General features: G+C 38.7%; 1 protein-coding gene across 6 annotated transcripts in view; it reads right to left on the bottom strand.

Moving 5' to 3' along the window:
* FHIP1A (FHF complex subunit HOOK interacting protein 1A) overlaps window positions 1-20,697 on the bottom strand; it is a 97,150-nt gene that overhangs the window by 61,072 nt on the left and 15,381 nt on the right. Inside the window, exon 4 of one of the 6 annotated variants that reach the window (XM_064510817.1) lies at window positions 1,247-1,423. The exons of the other annotated variants lie outside the window; for them this stretch is intronic. The gene's annotated coding sequence lies outside the window, so the exon portion shown is untranslated. The remainder of the gene's footprint in view (window positions 1-1,246; window positions 1,424-20,697) is intronic. 6 annotated transcript variants of the gene reach the window in all.

Below are 20,697 nucleotides of genomic sequence, written 5' to 3'. Positions count from 1 at the left end.
TCTTACCTTCATTTTTATATTTTGGCATTGTGCAGAAAAGATGAGGCACAATCAAGTCCCTTTAAATGCAGGAAAAAAACCCCATTAAGTGTTCCAGAACACCAGAGGGAGGATTTCATGCAATGTATGGCTATTATTAGAGCACGATTTTGCTTAGCAGATCAGAGGATATAATCAGCAGATGATGCGGCCATGATTTGCAAAGCACAGCCTTATTAAAGGCTAATGAGATAAACAAGTTAAAATTTACATTTTGCTCCACTGATAAGGTTCATTGGCACACTTATCTCCAACACCATGGTTTGAATATTAAACCCACTTATTAATGTCTAGTAAAGCTAATTATAATGCTGAGTGGCATTAAACTGTAATAACCAGGCAGCATATTAGAAGCACATCCTTTAGTGTTACTGTAGCTCGGAAGTTAGGTGTTCTGCATCGGGAAACAAACACCTGTGGAACTAACACCGTGACAAAAAACTAGCTTTCCGTGTCTTTTCCCTGACCCTTTGGAAAGCACCAAGCCGCGTCGTAACAATGCAACGGGCAGGTAAACATCGCTTGTTACTATCATTTCAACAGAGTGTCTGTCTATTTCATTGCAATAACAGTAAGGATTAGATGACAAGTATTTTTATATCTATAATGTATCACATTACCCTGGCATAGGCTCTCTAATCCCTAACTAAGAGGGAAAAGCACTGAAGTACTGACAAAATTAGCACCACCACTACCTTGGATAACATATTTGTTTGTTTTTATTCACCTTTTTCACCATCTTCTGTCAAAAATACACACGCTGTTTTGAAAACACCCATTTACTAAACAGGATAGTGAAAATACCCTTTAGGCCTTATGCTCTCCTATATATTTTTATGTCACACCTACGTAACTTGAGCACTTAAATGGGCAATCATCATATTTAAGGACAACACAAGAGGACAAGGGCCATAACATTCTTTCCATTTTAATCTCCGCAATGCATTTGTACTTTGACAGCAATGGAAAGAAGGCAAGACAGGGAATAAGTGAGTGCCAGTTATCCAGGGATCAACAGTGACCAGTGCCAGCACTCAGAGATGTGCAGTCCAAGAGGAATTTCTGGAAAGCACAAGTATAACAGGCACAGTCCCCTGGAGACTACCCGCCCTAACACAAGGGCAGCACCAAGGCCCCTCATGAGTGCCTAGCAACCCAAAAGAAAAGACGTCAGGACCAATTCTGCGGAAGATCATAACTTCATTACCTTCCAGTGATGAGAGGTGGGAGGCTGGAGCACTCCCTGCATTCAAAAAGATGCAGGAATTAAGATTAATGAGCAGCAGAAGGCCAACTCCCATCTTGATGCATCAGTTATGCAAACCCTGACCTTGCTTCATCTATGCAGGAGTCATGGAAGCATAGCGCAGCAGCCATCATTACACTGTCAAAGTAAAACATGCAAAAAGAACAAGCATAAAAGCACTACAGATGAAACCACTTCTTATTTGTAAGGTAATGCTCAAAAGCAAATATTCATTAAGCACATGAAAAAGGCAGAGCTATCAGAATTTTTTTTTCTGCGGGGAAAAGTGAAAAGGCACTTAAGAGTTTGACAATAAAAGAAACTAGCTGAGCAAATCATGTGTGAAGCATTAAATGCAACTGCTTTTTGGAATGTGCTTTTGTTCCTTTCAATTTATCACCTGCTTTAAACATTCAGCTTGTAATACAATCCACTCCATTTCCTTCAGCCTGGCTTTAAAATACAGGCATGCCATATTTCAAGCACAAGCAAAGAAATGTAGTGGAGCTCAGAAACAGAAGAAAAGGTATATGGTTTGATGTAAAGCATTCTGCTGCATCTCTGTTTACAGAAATCCTTTGGTAGGTGATCTGCAAGTCTTTGGACCAAGTCTTTTGGACCTATCTTCAAGTCTTTGTTTCAAGTCAGGCACAAAACCGAGAACGGGCCACCTCAGCAGCGGGCCCTTTCTCCTGTCTGTAGGAACCTTTCCCTTACAACGATTCTGCGCAGCTCTAACGCCACAAAACAGCCAACCCAGACAAGGGTCAGCTTCGTCAGACTCTGTCAGCTACTGATAGTGCAAATCATGTCAAAAGACTCTCCTCTGCCCCTCATGTGGTTCCCAACAGCAAGCAGCAGGTCCTGAAATCAAACGTCACTAAAGGTACCTGGAGCAACACAAAGGCATCAGAAAGGAGCGTTTGTCAGGCACTCAGAGGATCCCTTTGAACAATCTGTCTTGAAAACAGATATTTGAGAGTTTAGAAATGCAGAACCTTCAGCCTCTTTCTCTCGGGGAAAATCCAACCATTCACATCCCATAGGAGCTCCACTCTCTACACAGGTTATTTCTGCAGAGGAGAAAATGGGCTCTGCATTCTTTTGCGTTCAACACATCACACTAGATGAGGCTTTTCCCAAGCCATTTTATGAGTATGGTTTGTTTACTAAAAGAATAATCAGAAAAGTTGCTCCAGTTATTCTTTCAACTATGCTAATATTTGGTAGGTATTCTGAATCTCAATGCTTCAATACTTCCCAATCTACAAACAACAGATGCATCTAAAGCATATTATACTTTAAAAAAAGAGAGAGACGGCAGCACAGTATTCCCACAGGCATCTGTGTCAGGAAGAGATATAATATAAGTGGTAAATAATTAATGTTTTCCTAGGTTAACTTGAATTCCAGACTAGCATTTGTGAGCAACAGTGCTGTGGAAAGGCAACTAACAACTCTAGTTTGCATTCTTGTCCAGTAACAAGATTTACCTTACGTACAAGCACTGACAGCAAAAGTTTCATCATCACAGAGATGGGAAAAATAAAATAAAGAACACGAATGCGAGTCCAGCAAAGACTCTTTTACGAAATAAGAGAGCTCAGAAGTCTGTGCTTGGCTACTACTGTTTTTTGGTTCATTTCTCTTTTTTCTTTTTCGACAGTTAATGGGCCAGACAGATGGGTGCTGAGCACTGATCTCTTACACTTCAGCACATAGCACTCTCCAGTATCGTCTGTCCTTCTATTCTAACCCATATAAATGCACAGCTACAAATAATTAAAACTGTAGTTCACTTCTTAGTATGCTTTTTATCCCCCTCATTACTGATGGTTGACATGAATGTTTGGGACAATCCTAAACAAAAAGGGCTGGGGGGGGGGGGGGCGAAATAACAAAACACATTCCAGCCAGCTCTTCCTTTCAAGACTGATAATCAGTTTAGCAGTTTAAGAAGTAAAGGTTTAAAAATGGTACATAAAATATAATGAATAGTATTGGCTTACATTCAATATCATGTAGTACTTGTAGTTTGAAGACTGACTGTAGACTTATGTAGGCTATTGACTGGAAAATGGTGATGCCATACTGCACTTTGAAAAGGTAAAAACAAACAAACAGATACATTAACAGAACGATCTAACTACTTTTACCACTTCTATCAGCTGTCTCCAATGCGCTGGCAGTTCATTACAGAGAAAGAACAGTTCATACAATCATGAATAGATAGGCCTTCAAGGCAAGACTTTTTAGAAGAGAGCTGCTTTCCCCTGGAAATGGTCTATGAGAAAATGGACTACAGAAGTATCCATGTAAAAATGTAGGAAATATAAGCATTATTAACCTATTGTTTACATTAGTTTCCTAACAGATGAGTTTGATGAGGGCTTTTTTTTTTTGTTTGGGGGTGGGTTTTTTTTGGTAATTTCTATATCTGGTGGTACTTACAAAGGTGAAGAAGGGTCTTTCAACCTTAGCCCCATTTTCAAACTACGGAACTAGATCACTTTTTTTTTTTTTTTTTTTTTTAAGAATAAGTGCATTGCTCAGAAACACCTGAAGCCTCTAGCATGCCCAGGAGTTTTTCTTCCAAGTCTGATTTAAGTTCCTGTGCTTCTAAAACTGCCTCAACTCTCTTGTGCTTCTAAAACTGCCTCAATTCTGTGACTGAAAGCAAAGTCGACAGCCCACAAGATCCTACTGCTTTTCATTTCAGTCTGCTCAATTTTCAGAGGATCTGCCTCAGTAGGTGAGTTCAGAATACAGTTATATATGTATTTTTTTTTTATCATGGTCGTAATTCAGCTCTATTATAGAGAAAAGGCAGAAATGTTCTGCTCTGTTCATTACAATCAATAGATTATGTAGCTCAGTCAGAAAGGAAATGGAATTATGAAAAAAAAAGTAATCTTTAAACTATTAATATTTCCAGAACAACTTTTCTTTCAGATACACAGATTCCTGCCTCCCAAATACAGCTAATAATGTCAGAAACCCTGAGATTCATATGGTCAGAATGACTAATATTTGCATTAAGCAAATGTATTACCATAGCAACACAGACACCACAGAGCTATCTACCTGCTACAGCCCACTAAATTATTTAGCATGCCAATACTACAGTGACACTGTGTAAATGATCACATTCATTAAGAGCAGAGTATGTGTGGAAAAACTTAATGTTAGACAGCTGTATTTATTGCCATGAAAAAACAACTGCACCAGTAGCTTGAATAAAAAGCAGACAAGCAAAGAGGAAGGTAACAGCCTGTACCAGAACAACACATCCTGAAATACTTCATTTAAAAAGCATGCACCATCTCCCTTCCCCCGAAAGGCAACACAAAATATAATCCCACTTATGGAACATAATGCTGACCTGCTGTGGCCAAAACAAACTGAGATATTATTACTTATTTCCTGCAATAAGTTTTTTGGGATAATCATTAAACTTAACATGCATCTTCCACTCCCAAACAGTAATCTACATTGTGGGATTATGAGAGCTAGTACACATGAAATATTCAGTAGAAGTAACTATGATCCACTCTCAGAAATCTGTAGTTCCACAATAGTCAACATATTTATGGTTAGGAGAGAGCATACAATATTCTGGGTGACAGCCTGCTGTGTACTCAAAATCCTAGATGAAGGTAGGAATCCAAATAGTTTGTGTAAGTCATTATCCTCAACCCAAGTCAGAGTCACTTGGATCCCTCAAGCACTTCCTGCATTCAGGATATTTTCCTCTCATCATGTGCAATGGCAGAATCAATGACAGGACAGTAACAGCAAGGGACAGCTCAGGTCAGCTCCTGTGACCAATATTGGACAAGATGGATTTCTTCCTAACTTTGGGCAGCTGTAGTCCCTCCTTTTGTTGGACACAGATCACATTTTCACATTTCTCTTTACACCCAAAACAACCAAAAGGAAACCTAAGACCCATACCACAAAGGTCAAGGCATAAAACTAATCCAGTTCAACTCTAATGAACCCCCATTCTCTCCAACCTTTTTAATTCTTCATAGGCATGCTTTGCAGAATTTAAATGCAAGAGAAAGCTTTAAATAACTTCTTTACTAAGTTTTTATGGAGAATAAATCTGGCATGTACCCTTTTCTACCCCATGCTTGTATTATTACTCACTTGCAAAGAAATGCCAGCGAGTAAATCTTACCTAAAGACATTTTTATAGTACTAGCAAGTAATCAAACCCAACCTCAAACATAATAGATTACCATAACAGAGACTCATGTAGAAACTGATTTTGACAGACCAGCTTTTCAAAATACTGCAGTGTTTGGGCCATGCTACTCTCCAACAAACCTACTGCATAAACAACAAGAGTTTTGCTTTTTTAAGCAAGTGAATTTAAATAAGAATTATTCAGGAAACTGACTTGATCCTCTGCATTAGGAATTCATATATGAAGCAGAATTTCAGGAAAGTATGGAGAACATCAGCATGGTTTGAAAGCAATTTTAGGAAGTGGCCTCATGGGAACCACCACCAAAAAAAAGTTACCTTGTACCCTCTACCCTCTAAGTAGTTTAGATCCTTGGAGTATATTCTATACTGTAAAACAACACCATTCACACAGTTTGCTGTTTTTAACCAACTCAAACTATGGATGATGTTGCATACCTAACTGTCACATGCAAGAAGTCCTCCCTGGATGCTTCATCTGTGTAGCCTTGATCTTTCCCTCCATTCACTGGTTGTCTTATTTCTGAGGAAAAAAAGTCAAAGACAGCACACTGAAGTAATATGGAGCCTTTCATTTTGCCAGAGGATGTACAGATGTCCTGCTACATAACTTCAATTAATACTAAACACAAAGTTTTTCTTTTACTTTCAGGTCAACAGGGAGTAGATGAAACCCAAAAGAGTAACAGCGGCCCACAGGAATGCTGGGTTAGCTTTAGCAGATTTGGCTCAGCACCACTGACATTGGATCCAAGCTGTCTCCTGCCGAACCACCGAAATACCACAGCGACACAAAGCGCTTTGCTCTCATAGGAAGGCTTTACAGACCAGCTGCAGTACCACCCCAAAACCAAGTCCATGTTTTTGCAGAGAGAACCATAAAGAACCTTCCCAAAACCAAGTATTAAGCAAGTATGATAGAGTAGCTTTACAGGAAATCGGCTCAGATCCCACAGAACGGCTCAGATCCCACAGAACGGCTCAGATCCCACAGAACGGCTCAGCTTCATCTGTGGTCATTAGATCTTGACTTCATGCAGAAGGACTATCTCTGTACTGAGCCTCCCACTGCTTCCTACTCCAGGAACACATATCCAAGGTGGCTCTGTACAGAGCCAGCAAGCGTTTATTAATTCTGGCTGTGCGCCATGCAAAAGTAGTTGTACCATTTCTAGAGACAAACTGACTTTGGAAACACCACAGCCACATTTGCTGTAGTACTGCGTCACATCGTGCCAACTCCAACATATCTAAACTATTTTTACACCTACAGCTTGGATAGCTCACAGTCCAGATTATCTGGTTACAGATAATTGAGAGTTGGCTTTACACACTTGTGTTTAATATGGATTACAAAAATCTTGCACAGTTCAAAATTATGAAAATATATAACCAGTGATGAATCATACTGTACAATAAGCAAGATTTCTTTCAGGCTTTTTCAGTGATCAAAGACAAAAGTCCTTGAATTCCGTTAACCAGTATATAAAGTAGCAGGTTGGGAAGAAGAGCAGAGTATGAAAATTAGGTGCCATTTACCTTTAAGAGATGACTTTACAGCAATACACTTCTATCAGATAAAAAATGACTCATATCAAAATCTTTTTCCACTCTGTGATCATAACAAAATCCAATCCACTCTAACGGATCCTGTGTCCAGACTGCAAATATACCTATCATGCACAGGCAAATTAAGCTAGATAGCTTAAAACTCCTAATTTTAACTTCTGGATGACTAAAACCTGTTTCATATCAGCAAGGCAAACTTAAGCCTGCAATGCATAACTAGGTGGTCCCCTACACCACAGCCATGTTTGCGTGCACAAACACACGTACTAACGACAGCACATTCGGGCAGCTCAAAGCGCCCTGAGAACAAGGACAAGAAGTTGGAATATGCCATTTCTCTAGCTAAGTTAAATCTGAAAGTCAGGCTAAAGAACATACAGGAACTGAATGGCAACTCTACAGCAATTTCAATATTAAGTATGGCAAGTAGGCTAGTTGTCAAGGACATAACTGACTTTAAAGGTAACAGTCGCACATCTAGTTTCCAGCGCTACAGTCACTATCTTAAGGGTGCTTTGTTAACACTGAAGTATCAATGACTGTACAAACAGAATAACTTGCATCGGTTTTTGCCATTAGCATATGCAAGAATCCTGTGGTGCATTAATGTTACTTGCTCATACATTATCCCAAGATGATGATGCTTGGTCTCACCAAGTGAGATGTGTCCTGTTTAGTTTAATGCCAACTTATTTCCCCTTTCTTAAAGTGGAAAAGAAAAACTATAAAAGGTTTATTTTGATTATTACTTGTTACCACTGTCTTTCCTAGGCATCCCCTTCAAAGCCAATTTTTCAAGAGATTTTTGCAAAAAGTAACACATTCTAACCTTACCTGCTTCAAAGTCCTGCATCCTGACAAGCCAACAAAGAAAAGGACGCCACATGCTTAACATGGTCAAGCCGATGTGGAGCCTTCATGCTTTCAAAGGTCAACGTGCTTAAGTGCTTTACTGGACAAGGGCCAACTCAGCACTTTGTAGGACTGAGCCCCAAAGGAGCAAAAAGTCTGGAAAGAAGAATCAAATCCAGGCCTTCCACATGGTACAACAAAACATTAATTGATACAGACTTGAAGTTGTAGCTTGTTTGTTTTTTCTCGTTGATGTATCGGCATATCAAGATGGGCTCAAATAGGTCCTTGAACATAAGGAGCTCCAGAAACTTTATGCTTAGTGGTTCAGAGTCCAAAAGGCCAAGACAGTCAGCAGGCAAAGAAAAGCCCAAAACTCATACATTTCTTTTTGACATTTGCACACCTGAGTCCTCCAACTGCTTCATTTTAATCAGAGTACCAATATCCTAGTTCTGCAGAGCACTTTGCCAAAGAACGAAATCACTTCAGACAAAACACAGTTAAGAGTTGATACTGAGGGCTTTTTTTTTTTTTTTGAGGTGCTGCAATGCCGGACTAAATGCAACTTGCAAAAACATCTTAAGTGTTCACATGAACCAAAATGAAAAAACACTTCCACATTCTGCTCTTTTTCTTAGCCATGATGGGAACAAAATCTTTTGTATGGGAAAAGATGCTTAGCTACCAGCCTCTCCAATACTGGCAGCTGTTTTTGTTTGTTTTTCATAGCTGGGAGACTGAAGAGGTAGCAAAAAACTTAGCAATAGCAACCCAAGGCTAGGACTCTAAAGGGAATGAAATATTTTCCCACTTTTATATAACAGTATAACAGTAACTTAACAGTAACTCCAGCCACAAGGCAGTGAGCTATGCCCTTATTCCCTTCCATCCTTCCCCCACAACTGAAAAGTTATCTTTGACATGTTCTCTCTTTACCTGGCTGAAATTTCCAATCCCAGCTCCCCAAACAGGATTACTGCAGACGTTCTCTGCACATAGCTGCAATTCCTCTGAGTCATGTCTTATTCTTATCTGCTTGTTTCTCTCACTCTTTCAAAGCTACCTATAACCATGGTCAGAAGAATTTTCTTATAGTAAATCCTGTATATTTAGAAAATACTTTGAAATTGCTCAGTCATTTGGCATCAGCTGACTTCCTGCAGACCACGTGCCACACTGCTAAAGGTATTATGTATAAAAATACACGATTTTTACACAAATACACCCATTTTATAAGAATAAAACAGAGAAATGCAGTAGGCAAAAATCAAAAGGGAAAGAACAAACAAATGAGACAATAAAACAAGAGGGAAGAAAAGCTTTAAGGAGAGAAGCAGACAAAAAAATTAAAATATAAAAGAAACTTTAAAAGGTAGGCTCACTTAACAGACCGAAGTCTATCTCCTCTCCCTCCAACTCCACTGGGAGCTGAGGAGAGTGTCATTCCTGCAAAGCAGCATTTGGTTTATCAGACAAGAGTAACTGGGAGAGGGATGGAAATAGCAGAATGGAAGGAAACAAAACTAAGGATTTTTTCCAGACAAAAAAAATGGGAGGGAAGAAAAACTATAGATGGAAAACAAAAGATACCTTGATCCAATCTGCATTGGCCAAATCACTAATCACCTTCTGCTGTACTGTACAGTAGAGCTAAAACACACCACCCGCCCTGCACGCTCATACCAGTACATACAGGAGTCAGTGCAACAGGCTGCAGGTAGAAGTCAGGCTTTTGCATCCATGGTTTAATACAGAAGCAGGTTGACTGCATAGGCATTTTGAAATTCACGTTCAAATTCTACAAACCCCAGACACAAAGTGTATGTGACGCTCTCAAACAGCTCTATGCTACACAAAAATGACAGTTTCAGATGCAGCCATCCTGCTATAAAAAAACTAAACAATGACATATGTATTAAATAAAGCTTATGCCATTTATTTCCCTGCTGCTTTAAATGCCAGAACATGAAAAAAAAAACATGAGAAGGGAAAAATGCCAAACCTCAAAATGGGCCCACCTTCCTATGCATTATTAAAACGCCAAGCACAGTAACTTGTTAATTTTTCACTTGAAGAAACTGTAGAAATAATTTGGGAAATGATTCAGAAGAAACTATGTTCCAAAAACTCTTTAGTCATTTCAATTTGCCTTTCATTTTCTATCACCCACAAGTCAGACTTATATGCGGTTTAATGAAAATTAAAAGTGCACAAGTCCTTGAAGCCCAGATATAGGTGGGATGTACTGCCAGTGACTTGTCTTACCGTAACTGATAAACAAACCAAATTTACACAGGAAGTTCAGACAAGATGACTTCAATCCATTTCTATGCATAAATGAAATATAAAATGTTAATATAAATATAGCATGTCAGAAGATACTTTTATTGTATCAGAAATGACCTCTCTTCTTTCTCTGAGCTAAAGATACAGTTTAAATCTTTTTATCATGTCTCCATGCTATGTAGCATTGAGATAGATGGTGATAGACGAATGGCAACAGAATGGTGATAGCTTAAAAATGCCGACAGATTCAGGAGTACAAGAAGCTTTGAAGAGTATCTGGAGTATACATGTAACTGTAGAAGTGCAATACTAATTATCTATATGACAACTGACAAAAAAAAATTGTCAAACAGTCTCAATCAGAACAGACTGAAAAGAATTCTGCTTACTTCAACATAAAACATGAATAGTTCCTTATAAAAGTATACATAAATATATCCATCCACAAGAAATTCATGTACATCTGTTTTCCCAAATTCTTGTGCTAGATAAGAGAAGCATATTCGTTTATCCTGATAATCAACAAAATGCTTACACTTTGTTAACACAAAACCCAACACCCCTCCCCCCGAAAACAACTAACCAAAAAAAGAGAGTATTACTCAGAATCTTGTAACAACTGCAAGATCCTGGTCAGCCCAGGAACTTGAAGCTCTCTCTACGCATTATGCCATTTTGTCTTTGGACACACAGCAGACTCTCAGAGATGCTGCAAGATTCAAATCAAACTTTAAATGGGGAAAGGGGGGAGGTTGAGGAGAAACACACACCAAACTTACCATGTTTAACAATCATTACTTTCAGTGCATGTTCTCATTTTATTAGGAATAACAGAACAAGTAGAATTGGTAAGTAACTTTTCCTAGAGACATAGCAGTAGAAGTTGTCTGAAACCAAATAAAATGGTTATACCTAGTGATTTATCCTAAAATAACACCAAGGCACTGTCCCAGCGTTAGCATTTCAGAATACCTCTGACTGCTCTAAGGCAGGGCTGCTCTAAGGCAGGGCTATGACCCTCTAAGCAAGCTCAGAGTAAAAGCAACAGAACGATGCCAAGCTCCTTAACATCAGCTCTCTCAACTTCTGGTCCACAGCCAATCTGAAGACGCTGTTTTGCAATGGAGAAAAAGAAAGAAAAGAAGCTGTCTACCAAAGCTCCTGACCCTGAAACGCAGTGTGATCACACGAGACATTTCACGTTAACATACACGCTTGCGCAGAACATTCTTTCAGGGCCTATTAGTCCTGCTCCAGGTGGGCTGGGCTTGTCTTGGTTAGATCCAACACCCGCATCGTTTCAGAACATTGCAGAACTCATTCAGTAACTTCTTCAGCTCTACTAGAGACAAGGTAAATCAAACATGCTAACAGACCAAGTACAAGCCACTAGCTCAAATGTCTCATTATTAGTTAACATACCATCCAATACATTCTTCAAAAAAAAAACAAAACAAAAAAAACAATTTAAAAAAATGTAGAACAGATGCATTTACATGAACTCCCCAGTCTGCATTTCAGAAGACACTGCAGTATCATGAACTGCTCCATACAAGTTCAGGAGATTTTCTGGAGTAAAAATTTGCACGATAACCATGCAAACAATCAAAACATTGATGGACAATGGACAAACAGACATTTCTATCAGAGAGAATGGGAAAAGAGAAAAAACAAAGTGTTTATAAAAGAATATCAGTAAGTCTACACAGTTTTTTTGTTTGTTTGTTGTCTTTTTAGGTTTCAGGAAAAGTGGGAAGTTCTGAGCAGGGTTATTCACCATGCCAGCTCAGCTGCTGCCTTGCCTTCCAGAAATCCTAGGCCAGTTTTTCTTGCTTCTTTTAAGCAAGCAGCACAATGGGACAAGGGCTTCACCTCCCCAGTTAGCTACTGTTAGGCACTCAGCTCTAGGCAATTGGCTCACTCTACGCAAGCACTTTATTACTACCCTCCTACTTGTCCAAAATGCAGTGTATTTATGTCTCTGACTGTAGTTGCTTCCCACATGCTTATTCATCTTAGTTTAAGTCTCACTGGATTTCTTCAATTGTGTCTCATCATATGTCCAAACCTTTTATTTCCAACTTCATGCTAGACTGACTTTCAGTGAATTAAGGTAGATTTGCACCAGGGAAAGAAAAACAGAACCTGGTCCCAGACTTAAGATTTAAGAGACAATAAAGCTTTTAAACGCCAAATCTTAATGTTGAAAGATTAGTGATTTGTCTTAATCTCAGTTCTGTCTTTCTATGAAAAAAATAATTATTCAGAGAGTTCCTGATGGGGTTTTTACTAAAAGCACAGTTCCAAAAGATGGGATGAGCCAGTCTAACAGTTCACAGTTCCCCAAAGAACAAGCTCCTGCCCCCTGTCCCACATCCCTGACATTTATTTTGTGCATGGAAGTGCACCAGATCTCTCCCGAGCTGATTCAGTTCACTAAACTAACAGAAGCAAACCCAGCAGAGGAAGAAAAGGGAGAGTATCCTGTTCAGTTCACAAAGTGCAGCAGCTCAACAACTGCTCGAACAACAGTCAGGACAGAAGGGAGCAAGACTACATCACTGCAAGCTAGGGACTAAGCGGTGGCAAGACGAGCTTCACCTTGTGGCTGGGCCAGCTCTGCTGCTCCTGGAACAATTCCCTAACTTTAATTACCATAGTTGTAGATTTAGAGCGAACAAATGAAATTTTGAAGGTTTATGTTTCTATAGCCTATTGCTTGTTATTAGGCCAGTAATGAATGATATGCTTATTCTTCCAAAATAAGGTTACAAGAATTCAAACTTATTAGCAATAAACATTTCTAATGGTGCCTAAAAACATCACAAGACCCCAGATCCCCATTCTTGCCTTATTAGGAACTGCCCAAGTGCAAAAGAAGTATTTCCTGGACTGTAGTTTATAATCTAGTGATGAAGGAAATATGTGGGAACACAGCATAAAACACTGGCAGAAATGGATAAAACTCATTAGACAAACTGAACATGATCGCTGGTCAAAACATTACCAGGACTGTCTCTCTTTTCGTGAATAAAATAGTAAGAATTCCTTATTTTCTTAAGAGAAAGTAAATTGTTCCTCTTGGGCATAATGCATTTCAAACCACGCCTGGGATGACTGCTAGCATTACTGCCTACCTTAATCACAGCAAAATAAAGATTTGGTCTTGCCACTCACAAACAGCAAAAAGTTATGCTGAAGTTTCTAAGCTCTTTTCAGAATGCAAATAGGTATTTCAGTTATTTTGGCTTTTCAAAGTTTTTCCTCCATGTCCTGACCCTACATAGGGCTTAGAACGAAAAGTTCTCCTTCATAATCAAGTCCAGTCATCTGCTATCACTACTTTAACCTCTCATAATTTGATCAAGCGCTGGCTTTCCAATAACCTCTTGCATTCATTGAAAATATTACAGCATTTCCCCCAGCAGTGAAATATCAGCCTTCATATTTTTTCTAGTGTCACATCATAGCCTATTTACTCACTAATATTACCCAGAGAAACATCAGATAACTCTCAGACAGTTTTATGAGCTTTGTTTAAATGAGGAAATAAGTAATTAGATCTTTAAAGACTGCACTGTAAGACAATTTTTAAAGCTACTGAATTCACAAATAAAAGCTTCATTACCAGGCCTTTCCAACAGATTCATTTATTTAGCTGCAGCCGGTTGCCCAAGGGCATACCAAAACAGTTAGTTCTTGAGGCTAAAATGCATGTTGCTCTCCAGCACATTCTACAACAACAATATTCTGCTGCTAGACCACTGGTATACAGTAAGTCTATTTTACATAGACCACTTGAGAAATGACAGCATTTTACAAGTCAGCAATGTAATTTCAGCACACACAGAGAACAAACTTTCTACTCAAGCAAAGCTCCGCCAGATTTAAGAAGGAAAAACAAACGAACAAACAAACAAAAAACCTCAGCAAAATTAGGAATGACTAAATATCAACACTTTGAGAAGGAGTTTGATTTTTTTTCTTTATAATGTTGTTATACGTGGTCCTTCTCAGTATAACTAGGTAGCTATTAAGTGTGAAGAATAGCTATGAAGTGAGAGACATGCTGTTTAAGAAAATCAATATTAAGTGGTGCTTACCAAGTTGTTTTCTAGTATCCCTTTTCATATCTGAAGGATCCCGAGAGGCTTTAGAAAGCAATCAAATTCTAGTTGTGCAGTGATTAAAGTGACACACACCAACTGTCCTGCATAAATTATTTATACATTTCTTGCACTTTAAGTTCAAATGCCAGTGAAGTAAATCCCAAAGTAGCACCAATTAAGTCAATGAGTTACAGTCATATTACCTGTGAGAACAGAGACTTCTGGTCAAAGTTTCCAAATTGTTTCAGGTTAGCCTCATTTTGCAGTAGGGAAATCAAGTACTTCCCCCTTAACAAAAGTTTCAACAACAAATATGTTCATATACTCTCACACATAGCCTCCGTGCCGCAGCAGGGATGCGGTGAAAGATTTTTCCCTTCCTTCTCTAACATAATGTTCCTGGTAGAAGAGAGGCAAAAAAAAAAAAAAAAAACCCAAGTGCTTTAAAACAGTTTCCATGCAAACTGTTTTAAAAACATCAAAATCTGGTGCTGACATAGTCACCTGCACATCTTTGTAATCGTTGAAAGTGACCTACGCTTGCCACCTGACATGTAAGGTTTACTGGTGTACTTCAGTGATGGAAAGAGGAAATTTTGGATTGAATGGACATAAAAAGAAGTAGTAGTATGCTACAATAAAAGATTTGCAAGCTACATGCCATTTCCAGCAAGGAGGGCCCTTCAGAAATACAGAATCTTCATCTAATCATTTCCACCTTCTCTCAGTTAAGATACGCCACAATTCATTTTACTTAATAGAGCCACAGAAGTAGGATGAAACAAGCATTCTGCTTACCTTGCATTTTGTAAACTTGAGCATGTATGTGGCATTGGAATCAAATTCACTCGCTGCCCAGACTGTTTCTTCACTCTGAACCTCAAGCACTGTCAGCAAACCTCATTAATCTAATCTGCGCACTAAGAGAGTTTCTCCAAAATTCTCTCTCAATAGCGTTACAGTTACAGCGTCCAAATCTTTGTTCTAAAAGACTCCTAGTTATAACAATGTTTGATGCAAGTTTTACAACATTCAACTTACTATGAAATAAAGAACACAAGAATTGCTTTAAAAAGCCCAAAAGTACATTTTAAGTAGGTGAACTGTTTTTTTCATTATGCTCTCCTTTCTAGCAAACCAGAGGCTGAAAAATTACTCTGGAATTCAGGGAGAAAAATGACAATGTGTATTCACATCTCTGAAAAGTGCACCACGACAGACAGAATTCTCTAAATAAATTAAAAAGGAGTATATGATACATGACTTATACGTTTATGACTTCGATCCTGCATTTTCCTCCTGCTGGATATCCTCCTTTCCTGTCTCTTTACCTGCAGAGAGGAAAGTGCTACTTTGTAACACAGCTGAACTATGAAATCTATTGTCACAGAACAGAGTGGGTACCAAAAGTTTACATGTCTCTAAAAGCAGAGTCTCCGCCAAAGCCCAGCCGCTCCTCATTGGTGCCGCGAACCTGCCACCTCCGGCTGCAAGGACGGTCACCTTGGAAACCTCCACCAGTCCCCACTGCTGCATACAGAGCAAACAAATTATTGTACATCATTATCTCCAGACCACATTGCTCGTTTGATTAACGGGAAGCTTGTCTGAAAACAGCTACAGAAAGGTTTCTCTTTTGTTTTTTTTCCAGCCTGACAGATCCTCAGACTGCAGAAACAAAACCAAAATCTAATGAGCGAGCTTACATTTGGCCTCCCAATTCAATCGAGCCTTGCAAGGCCTATATATTAACAACTCTTACTCCTCTTTCATTTATTCCGAGTTTATATGTTGAATAAATAATGCACTTTTTTTTTCTTTCTTTTTAAGACTTCATCCACACTTGTAAAATGAAATACTTGGGTCAGCTCTATCTGAAAGCTCTCCTCGGTTTAAAAAAAAAAAAAAAAAAAAAAAAAAAAAACCACACATTGGGAAGCAAAGAACAATAACCCATGGAAAAACATGTTGTTAACAGAGAATCTGACCCTTAAAGATTTTGTTCCATGGTTTTATTTTGTTATAGCATGTATTTTTCCTTGTAAGCTTCAGAGGCACACTATGTCAAACCAAACTCTTTAGTCTGAGCAATAATACCAGCTTGCATTGCAATGGTTGTTCTTCCTCCAAAATAAACATAAAAATCACTCTGTCGATAACTCTCACTTATGAGAATCATATTTCAGTTTTTTCCTCTATTTAAGGCTATCAAAAGAATCTCTTGATTCCTAACTTTGAACTTACAAGATCTCCTTTATTCAGAATGTCACAAACTCCCTTGGGTTCAGTGGGGCCACTGCCAAACACAATTTACACTTTTTACTATGGTGAAACCACCTCTGGAAGAATATCCACTCACTACCCATATTTCAATGGGACCACAGCTGGGAAAAACAGCTGCTGCTATTATTAGAAAACTAGTCCTACTTTTCCATTTCATCCATCAAACCAGAATGCACTCTCTTCTCTACCATTAAAGTAAAATCATTAAATTCAGTATGCTGTGCATAAGGAGGCAAAATTCTTCAGGGCGAAACATGTACCTATCTAATTAGACTCAAAACATAGGCAATGATAAGCAAGTCAAGATGGTTGGACAAAATGTTCTTTCTGACACACCCTGAAACTTCTCAATGAATAACCCAGATCATACGATACAAACACGAGCTTTTTCCTTGTTTTTCTTGAGCTGAGAGAGAACAAGCGCCTTACACACTACTTAACCAATGCATACACCATTAGATTTCCCCCAATTGCGAGACCAAACAGATGTGTCCTTTATGGACCTATCCTTCAGCATCACAGTGACAGCGAATTCCTACACTATGATATTGTGATGGAAGATTAGAAATAAGAAGTGATTTATAGCACACTACTGACTCCCAAAGAAGGCCATAGACTGCAACTGGTCCACAGAACTCTATGAGAGAGTAAAATCTAAATCATGTAATAGCTCAAGGCAGTTTACAGGTTACCCAATAGCAGCAGAACAGGACCTTCCCCTGTAGTATTAATTTCAGATAACTGATAGGAACCAAGTTTTTACTGGATTGCTCCTAACATCAAACTCAGTGATGAATGAGAAAGACTTCTCCCTCCCTGAAAGCCCTCGAGTCTTCATAATTTTTCTTTTTTTCTTTTTTTTTTTTTTAAATCAGAACAAAACTCCAGGTCTTTCAAGTCTGAAAACAGAAAAAGAACACAGGAAGAATAAGCCGAAAAGAGACACAACCCTGAAATGCTGCACACAAATTAAATATCTTAACAAAATGGCTTTTAGCTGTTTTGTGTCTTCTTCCTTCTGAAATTCCAACCTGAATCTAAGAAAACTTTCCTTAGAATAGTATAATTGAAAACAAACACACACAAACATAGGGGAACATACTCATTTCAAATGCATTAATATTTTCTGATGAAAAACCCATGCTCTATTCCCAGCTGATATTCATCAAGGCTTTATCATGGACAGATTTAATATTGTCACACTAGATATTCAAGTTCAGAGGGCCTTACAATCAATTTAGTACTAGCTACTTAAAACAAAACCAAAAAACTCCAAAAATCTCAGCACTTCCCTACCTTAGAAATTTTTTCCATGACTATCATTAGCTAAGCCAAAGAGAACTCAGCACACTAGTAGAACTGATGACTTGAACTAATATGGGTTAAGAACTAGAGAAAGAGCTCATATCATTGTATCAGTTCACCTCTCTTTCTGCTATCTGTGACTGCATGGCCTTTCCATTAGCATACCTAGATTAAGTCAGGGAACGAAGAAACCACTAACAGAAGGAGGTATACTACTATAAACAAAGTTACAGAATGAGATTGGAATCTGAAACTAACAGCTATATTGCAATTCTATTTTGTATAAGGGAAAAAAAACCCTGAAGCTAGTACATAGTTATAAAGCTAGGATGGGGGGGAACAGATAGCTTTATTGCAAGAAGATATGCACATAATTAAATTTTAATGCCGTATCCTCTCTGAAGAACAACTCTTACCTATAGCAATTGACAAATAGTCACTTTGAAAATCAAAACTGCTTCAAAACAACCACAGAACTATGAATTAACTGCAGTTCAGTCCATGTCAAAGCTGACACTCATTCAATCTTGGATATGGTGCCATCTGTCCTGGGAATGCAGTGGGCCGGACAACCCCTCTGCTAGCTGAGCTTCTAGCTCAAGGCTTGAAACTGAGATACATTTTAATGCTTTGCATTTAACAAAACAGGTCTACAACACTGTGTTAGAGCTGCTAATTAATTCTTTCAGGCAATGAAAACAATAACAGAAAATACTAAACCTGCCAAGCATCACTATATCTACAGACCCCCCAGTTTCCTCATGACACTTTGAAAACCTATACAATAAACTAAAGAGAAACCATATGCTACCCCAACCATTAGAGAGCAGCACAAGCTAATATGAGAAGAAAAAGCCCTTGCTTCCAACTGGACAAAACAGGAATCTCCCATTCATATGTCAGCACAAACTGCATCAAGAAAGAGGTGGAAAAATGATGAAGTAGCATTACAAGGGAAGGACAAGACTGGACACATATGCTGCATGCAAGAGTGACAGGAGACAGAGCACATTTTCATAAAGCAGGATGTTTACAGTTTTAAGAAGAACAGAGGGCAAGAATTTAGAAACACAGGGATAGCTGTTAGATGTATCATCACTTTCAAGGAAAGCCCAAGTATATAAAAACAGGAACTAGCAATTATTTTAAAACACCATTTCATATTTGTTTCCCTATCTAATGTTACTTGCACGGTGCAAATGAGCTACGTAATCTGACTAACACAACTTCGGAAGCCAAAACACACTGACAAATTTCAGACTTGTCTGTACTAATCCCAGCTTCATTTTGCACTCCCACACGTCAGGCTCTCTCCTACCTGCTCACTTGGGCTTCTCTCACCCACGCAGCTTCTCCTCCCTAAATGGTGGCAACTCTTCCGTAAAACATTCGAGCTATGAAGATCACACCCCACTTTATGCTGTCTCCTCAGTCCCTCTTGCAAACTGAGAATAAGAGCCCCTTGGGGACGTGACTTATATGAGTTCAGCCCTTTTCACCTTTAAAACAGCTTATCTACTAAAAAAGACACATGTATGATGTTGCATCAGGAACCAAATGATACTCATGCCTGTATATCAGGTCAGGGAAGAGGTTTATCTGAATATTCACGTCAGCTGACTAGTTTCACAGCAGAGTGAGATGATAAAATGACTACCGAAATCTAGAAGGCATTACCATTTATTCAGTTTTTGTAGTAAAAGGATTTGTAAGGTTTGTGTGCTCATTTCTTAAGTGCAGATAGAGAGGACAAGACTTTCCTCCTCCAATTTTTTGGGTATCCTACAACATACCTATTACAGGTGGGGGAGAAGAAAAAGAGCACATTCGTCTCATGAGGGGCTTTTCAAGAGTTTTATGTCCATAATCCAAATGATATAGAAATATCCAAAAAAAAAAAAAAAAAAAAAAAAAAAAAAGGAATTTTGCCAACTACAGAAATCATTAATATGAAAGAAAACTCTGTATAGTCTTGCTGACTCTCTTGTAAGGATCAGCGTCCATCTATTCTATCACCTACTTACAGGGCATGTAGATCACATAGCATAGCTGTCCAGAAGTTACAGGACACTAGGACACAGAGAAAGCTAAAACATACTTCATAATTGCCAAGTATCAATTTCCCGTATATGCAACTACCGTGGTTGCCACGAAAATACTATGCAACTGTCCACAAAAATACTATGCAGCTGTCATCCCCAGAGGTGTGAATGAGCACTGATTCACCAGACACATTGACAGGAGGCTTCAGAACCCTCATCACCTAAATGCAGCTCAGTCCTACTGGAGTCTCCACCTGAGATTTTAAATAAGATTGCTGTCTCAAGCCTATTTTTTAGGACAGGCTTGCACATTGCCAAAGCCCACCGTGACAGCGGGCATCCTAAATCGAGAGCTCATGGTCTGGCAGACAGACTTCAGCACAACCTATTACACACACTTTACCTGCAACTAATGCACCTCTACAGGTGGTCAGCAAGCAAAAACTTCCTCCGTAGCTAATTTTTTTGGTGGATAAGGTAAATTTAAACTTTCTTCAGCTGACACCTTTCAATAAGATTCAGTTTTCCACTAAGGACAAGGAAAGGGGGAGAAAGTTGAAAAGTAAAAATTATCCTTTTCTTTTAATACAAAGTAACTGCCTAGCACTTGAATGAGATTTGGCAGTTTAGCAAGTGGAAACAAACATCTTTAAGAGAACAAACCTTCCAATGATAAAATCTCAAGTCAGATCCACTGAGGCAGTAACAATGAACTATATTCCACACCGTGAAACAGGTCTGCACAGACAAG

The sequence above is a fragment of the Dromaius novaehollandiae genome, chromosome 4, assembly GCF_036370855.1.
Source record: "Dromaius novaehollandiae isolate bDroNov1 chromosome 4, bDroNov1.hap1, whole genome shotgun sequence".
In the NCBI taxonomy this organism is placed as follows: Eukaryota; Metazoa; Chordata; class Aves; order Casuariiformes; family Dromaiidae; genus Dromaius; species Dromaius novaehollandiae.
Note: the sequence above shows the minus strand (reverse complement) of the source record. Positions and strands in the feature narration are given on the sequence as shown.